Source organism: Phalacrocorax carbo, chromosome 9, assembly GCF_963921805.1.
Source record: "Phalacrocorax carbo chromosome 9, bPhaCar2.1, whole genome shotgun sequence".
NCBI lineage: Eukaryota > Metazoa > Chordata > Aves > Suliformes > Phalacrocoracidae > Phalacrocorax > Phalacrocorax carbo.
Genome location: NC_087521.1, coordinates 39,094,542 through 39,100,414, shown reverse-complemented (window position 1 = coordinate 39,100,414; position 5,873 = coordinate 39,094,542).

The window sequence follows — 5,873 nt, the reverse complement described above, 5'->3', positions numbered from 1 at the left end:
TTTTCGGCCTGCCTCTTCAGCGCTAAGCCAAGGTTTACAGGGTTGCTCTTCCACAAAAGGGTGTTTGGCAACAATTGCGCTTTGGTTGTGCATAAAGTGTTACAGAACACTGTTAATAGTTTTGAAGATGATTCTGATCAGAGGCTTGCCTCAAATATCAGCATAAAGAGAACAGTTGTGCTGTACCAGCCTAGCTTTGGCAGAAAGTGAGTCAACCAGAATTGTGCTTTGAAACTACAGCAACAAAAACCTGTAAGAAAATTTCACAGCAGGACACCTTCCACCACCATGACCACTAATGAAGGGCAGCTGGGTAAAGAGTGCAACTCTGGGGAGGCTTCAGCAACTCTGGAAGGATGCTCAGGAGCCCTTGACTTCAGAAGGGAGCCCATGACCGCAGCACGGCTGCCAGCACCACTTGCCTCTCAGTGGTGGAGCTCAGGGCATGTTGCAGTCAAGCGTCTCCATCAGCTACTCAGCGCTATCTTCAGCGAAACCTTGCAGAGAAAACTGGCAGGACAGCAATCCAGGCATCGGGGTCCTGGAGTAATATCAAATATTCAGCACTGAGATAATTATTTTGCTGGCTCACTTTTACTTAACTGGTCCAGTCAAATGTCAGAGACGTCTTCTTTCAAAAGTGGAGTGATTAAAGTGATTTTTAAGGAGAGCTAAAATAAACAGACTGGGTAAGAAATGAATCACTGACACGATACACCGTGCAAGAACAGTGTGAAAGCCTCCACTATGGTAGAATTCAGGAAACTGAAGGAGCAGCTCTAGCAGAGATATATTGAAACTGCCCGAGATTATGAACAAGGTTAGATTAATGCTGCGCAGCAGAAAATGCCCGGTGGAAACCGTTTATAGCAAGTACAGGAAGCAACACCTGTGGCACCTGTAACCACTAATTACTGTGCAAATTGGACTAATTCCTCACTTTCTGCCAACTAAAATCTTGATCTTCATGCACAGAATTGAAAGAAAGTTCTATCACCCTGTATTCCCTGCAAGAAAGAAAGGCTCTTCTTTGAACAGCAACACCCTCGGCCAGCGGAAAATTACCTACCTGTCTTGGTATAGATTGCCAGCTATGTAGAAGGATTACTTTTGAAGACTGTCTCTGTGGTGGGTTTGTAACTGGCTTAGCATTTGCCCTTAAACTGTTTCCTTTTTTACCCCTTCTTTGTTTTGACAATCAGAAAGCTCGAATCCTTGGAGATTAAGTGTAGTCACTCATTCATCTTTCTTTTCTTTTTCAGGAAGAACAGAAGTACGACATTATTCCGTGTTCTGCCTGCTCAGCCCTGGGATCCTGGGGAAACATTGTATGTACAACTTTGCTCAGGGCTGTTGAAGAAAGTTCGTTTTTTAAAGCATTTCCTGTAACTTTTAAAGCGCTGCCGTACTGTTGCAGCCCAGAGGGTTTAAGAAACTCCTCTTTTCAGGCAGCGGATGTTCAGCATGCACCGTATGCTGCCATGAAGTCAATGTCAGGATGCACATCTGCTGGTGTAGGACAGCAGGGCTGCCCTTAGTGCGCTCTACCACATTATCGAGGGAATTGGTAAGAAGTAATTTCTTATTAGTAGGATGTAACTACTTGTATCTCACATGGACTAATTAACAATTAAAAATAAGTGTTTCAGAAAAGCTGCAAAATGTAGAGGTCTGAAAAATCTGCATTTCAGAAACAGGCTAACTCACCGCCTGCTGCAGCGTGTTCGAGGGAGGGCTGCACGGTCACCCGGGCGCAAGGTTTAGCACAGGCAGCTACCCGCGGCCAGCTCCCTGTGTTTAAGGTAACAGGCAAAAAGCACAAAGCTGGAAGAGAGCTAGATAACCTACAAGCACTCTTAATCTGGTCTTTGCCCAGAGATATGAACGAATTCTTGACATCTGAGTTTTTTAACATGAGGCTGCATGTCATTTGGAGAAGCAGCATGTCCTGCCTCGGCCAGGTTCTCTGGATTTGGTGCAGGAGGCTCTGGAGGACATTTTATGGCCTGTCTTCCACCAGATGAACCAGAAAAAGGTATGAAAAAGTCAGTGTCCAGTTCAGTGAGGACAAATGGGAAGTTCCTTATTTTGGTGGAAAGAAAAAAAAAGAAAAGAAGAAAAGAGAAAAGGAGAAAAAAAAAAAAAAGAAAAAGGAAAAGAAAAAAGAAAGAAAGAAAGAAAGAAAGAAAGAAAAGAGAAGAAAGACCTGAAAAATAAGGCTGGTCAAGGACAGGCTCAGTTGCAGATCCTCAGGAAAGGATGTGGGAGGTCATATGAATTGCAAGATGGCCAGAATTCAAGCAAATCTCATTGGTGTGAGAAAGGCAGAGTGTGGGCACCTGTGAAGAGAAGCACAGCCTGCAAGCGAGGGGGAGAATCCCTCCCAGCCCCGTCACTGCTGGCCAGGCCTTGCTGGAGTAGTGTCCAGGCTCGGGACCTCACCGGAGAGACGGAGCACAGCAGCAAAGCAACTGGTGCTGCAGAAACCCAGCCCCTGGAGGAAACACTGATGTACAAAATATTTGGTCACTGGGGAACGGAAAAGGTGTCATCAGTTGAAATATGTCTAATGTTCTTTGAAAATCGATGGTGTGCACCAGAAAAATCTCTGTTTCTACTACTTCATGTCCACTGAGGAATATTTCAATCCGTAATTATGGAACACACAATATGAGCTCTGCATTGCCAGTGGTCGGGTCTACAGAAGTGTATTGCAGTTATCAGCACAGCAGCCAAAGGCAAAGCTCTAAGCCAAGGTGATACCTTATCTTCAGAGCTCCGTTTGTGGGGAAGGTCACCGTGGCAAGTGAAATAAACAGTTAAATCAAACCCTAGGCTGCTCGGGACCTGTGAGGAAATTCTGCATCTCTGGCTGAAAATCAAATAACCTGCTTCTCAGAAATACATTGCTTCAAAGTGTTTCTACATGGCTCTAAGTGGCACCACTTTTGCTGTTTAATAAATCTCTCTAGAAAATGTCGCTCACTATAAAATGATATATTTTGAATAAAAGCTAAAGTCTCAGCATGCATAATACATTATTCTTGTGTCTGGGCCCATGGCCTTTTATCCCAAATAGGAAATAAAACAATTGCTGAATAGAAACTTCTTGAGTGTTCTGAAATTCTCAGCTGCCACCACCCACCACATTGCAGACTGCAGAATTTCAGCTATTTCCATCAAATACATGTAGTGTATAAATATACATGTACATACATACATATATATATAAGCATTAGGGATACCTACATTGCACATCACAGTAGAATTGGTCTCAACAGAGCTGATTATGTCATGGACCCCCCTAAAATCTCATCACGCTCGCCCTAGGCTTGGCCCAGGGAGCAGAGCCCTGAGCTGGCTGCAGCCCATGGTGAGCCAGCAGCTGTTTCTCGTGTGCTCAGCAGAGAGATGTTCAGGCATCTGGAGCTCTGGATGCAGGCTCATCCCCACTGCTCCAGGAAAGCTCACGTCGTAGCTAATGACCAACCCTTTGAATATGTTCTTTGAACCCCTACCCTGGTCCCAGCTGCTGGCTCTGTCCCTGCTCACCTGTAATTAAATGGTTTGTGTTGACTGAAAGTGAGCTACAAAGGGAAGCCTTGCACCGAGCCGTCCTAAGAGAGCCTCCTAAAGGCTCCTTGTGAGACCCACTGAGACCCACTGCCATCCTCCTGATGAACGTCTGCGCTCATCACAGATCACAGACAGAATGCTTGTCATTTCTTGTTGCTTTATTTATGTTCTTTTTTCATAAAACCTCGGGCAAGCAAAAAACCCCACACCTGAGGTCACATCATCCAGTACTTTCCTATCCTGTATCCATAATCTTTGCAAAGGTGGAGATGATCCTGCTCCGTTGGAGACCCTCGGGGAAAGCAAGAGGCCGCGCACCAGGGCTCCTGAGGACCAGGGAGGCTCGTGAACAGGTATTAACGCCAGCATCCTCTGCTGCGCCGTGAAGACATCTGCCCCTCGCTGGTGAAGAGGGCAAGCCCTGCGTGGTCCCTCCCCGCGGCCACAGCCGGGGAGCAGTGGGGACGCGGCCCCTCCGGCCCCTCTCCAGCACGGCCTTCGGCAAAGCGCGGCCGCGGGGGGACGCCCGGCAGCGATGCCCCTGCCATCGCTCGGCGCGCCCGGCTCTGCTGGGCCGGCGGGGAACGGGGAGGGCGAGGTGGCCTTTCCTTCGCCGTGCTTTTCTGCAAAGACGGCCAAGAATCGCTCTGGAGGTCTTCGGCTAACTGCTCCGCGGCGGCAGGGCCCGGCCTTTCCCCCACCGACAGCCTCCCGGCTCCACGCCGCTGCAGTTGGACGCGCTCGTTTCAGCTTGTGTAGCAGGAGAATCGCAACGTCTTCCTCGGTCGAACTTTCCAGAGTGTTGACACCTTCTGAGGTATTTTGTCTGGAGAAAGTGTATTTTATTTTCTCTGTAATCCATTTAATGATGAAGGAAGCCAAACAGGTGGTTTTTGGAGTTTTTAGATGCAAGACGCGTATGTCTCCCTGTCATAACAGTTCATCTCATTACATGAGGATAAAATTGAAGAAACCTGATGTTTTGCTTACAAAGGAAGCAACAACAGCATCGAGTGACACAGCCCTGTTTGTTCCGTAATGGTGTTACAGCTTGAGGAATTGGGTTGCCTGGATCTCTGAAAGTTCAGCTGAGACCAACAGAGTAATAATATTAATTATTTTGTTGTAAAAGAAATGACATCTCTGTGCCTTTTATATCTTTTTATTGTTTTATAACCTTAAGCATCTGTTTACTAATGTTTTGTGCTTTACAAGGTTAAAAATATGTTCCCTTTCTCTTTGTTTACTTTAGCTTTTTCTCTTTTCTTTTCTTTTCTTTTCTTTTCTTTTCTTTTCTTTTCTTTTCTTTTCTTTTCTTTTCTTTTCTTTTCTTTTCTTTTCTTTTCTTTTCTTTTCTTTTCTTTTCTTTTCTTTTCTTTTCTTTTCTTTTCTTTTCTTTTCTTTTCTTTTCTTTTCTTTTCTTTTCTTTTCTTTTCTTTTCTTTTCTTTTCTTTTCTTTTCTTTTCTTTTCTTGTCTTGTCTTGTCTTGTCTTGTCTTGTCTTGTCTTGTCTTGTCTTGTCTTGTCTTGTCTTGTCTTGTCTTGTCTTGTCTTGTCTTGTCTTGTCTTGTCTTTTCTTTTCTTTTCTTTTCTTTCTTTCTTTTCTTTTCTTTTCTTTTCTTTTCTTGTCTTGTCTTTTCTCTTCTCTTCTCTTCTCTTCTCTTCTCTTCTCTTCTCTTCTCTCTCTTCTCTTCTCTTCTCTTCTCTTCTCTTCTCTTCTCTTCTCTTCTCTTCGCTTCTCTTCTCTTCGCTTCTCTTCTCTTCTCTTCTCTTCGCTTCTCTTCTCTTCTCTTCTCTTCGCTTCTCTTCTCTTCTCTTCTCTTCTCTCTTCTCTTCTCTTCTCTTCTCTTCTCTTCTCTTCTCTTCTCTTCTCTTCTCTTCTCTTCTCTTCTCTTCTCTTCTCTTCGCTTCTCTTCTCTTCTCTTCTCTTCGCTTCTCTTCTCTTCTCTTCTCTTCTCTTCTCTTCTCTTCTCTTCTCTTCTCTTCTCTTCTCTTCTCTTCTCTTCTCTTCTCTTCTCTTCTCTTCTCTTCTCTTCTCTTCTCTTCTCTTCTCTTCTCTTCTCTTCTCTTCTCTTCTCTTCTCTTCTCTTCTCTTCTCTTCTCTTCTCTTCTCTTCTCTTCTCTTCTCTTCTCTTCTCTTCTTTTTTTCTTCTTTTACCCTGAGGGTCTTCAATACCTTAGCTCACGTATATCACCTGGATTATCGCAGGTATCATCTGAATTTCTTTGCAAAATTCACCTTTATCTGAAAATGGCAATAAATGAATTATCCATGGCCTTTAAGGTGTTCAGCCTTTG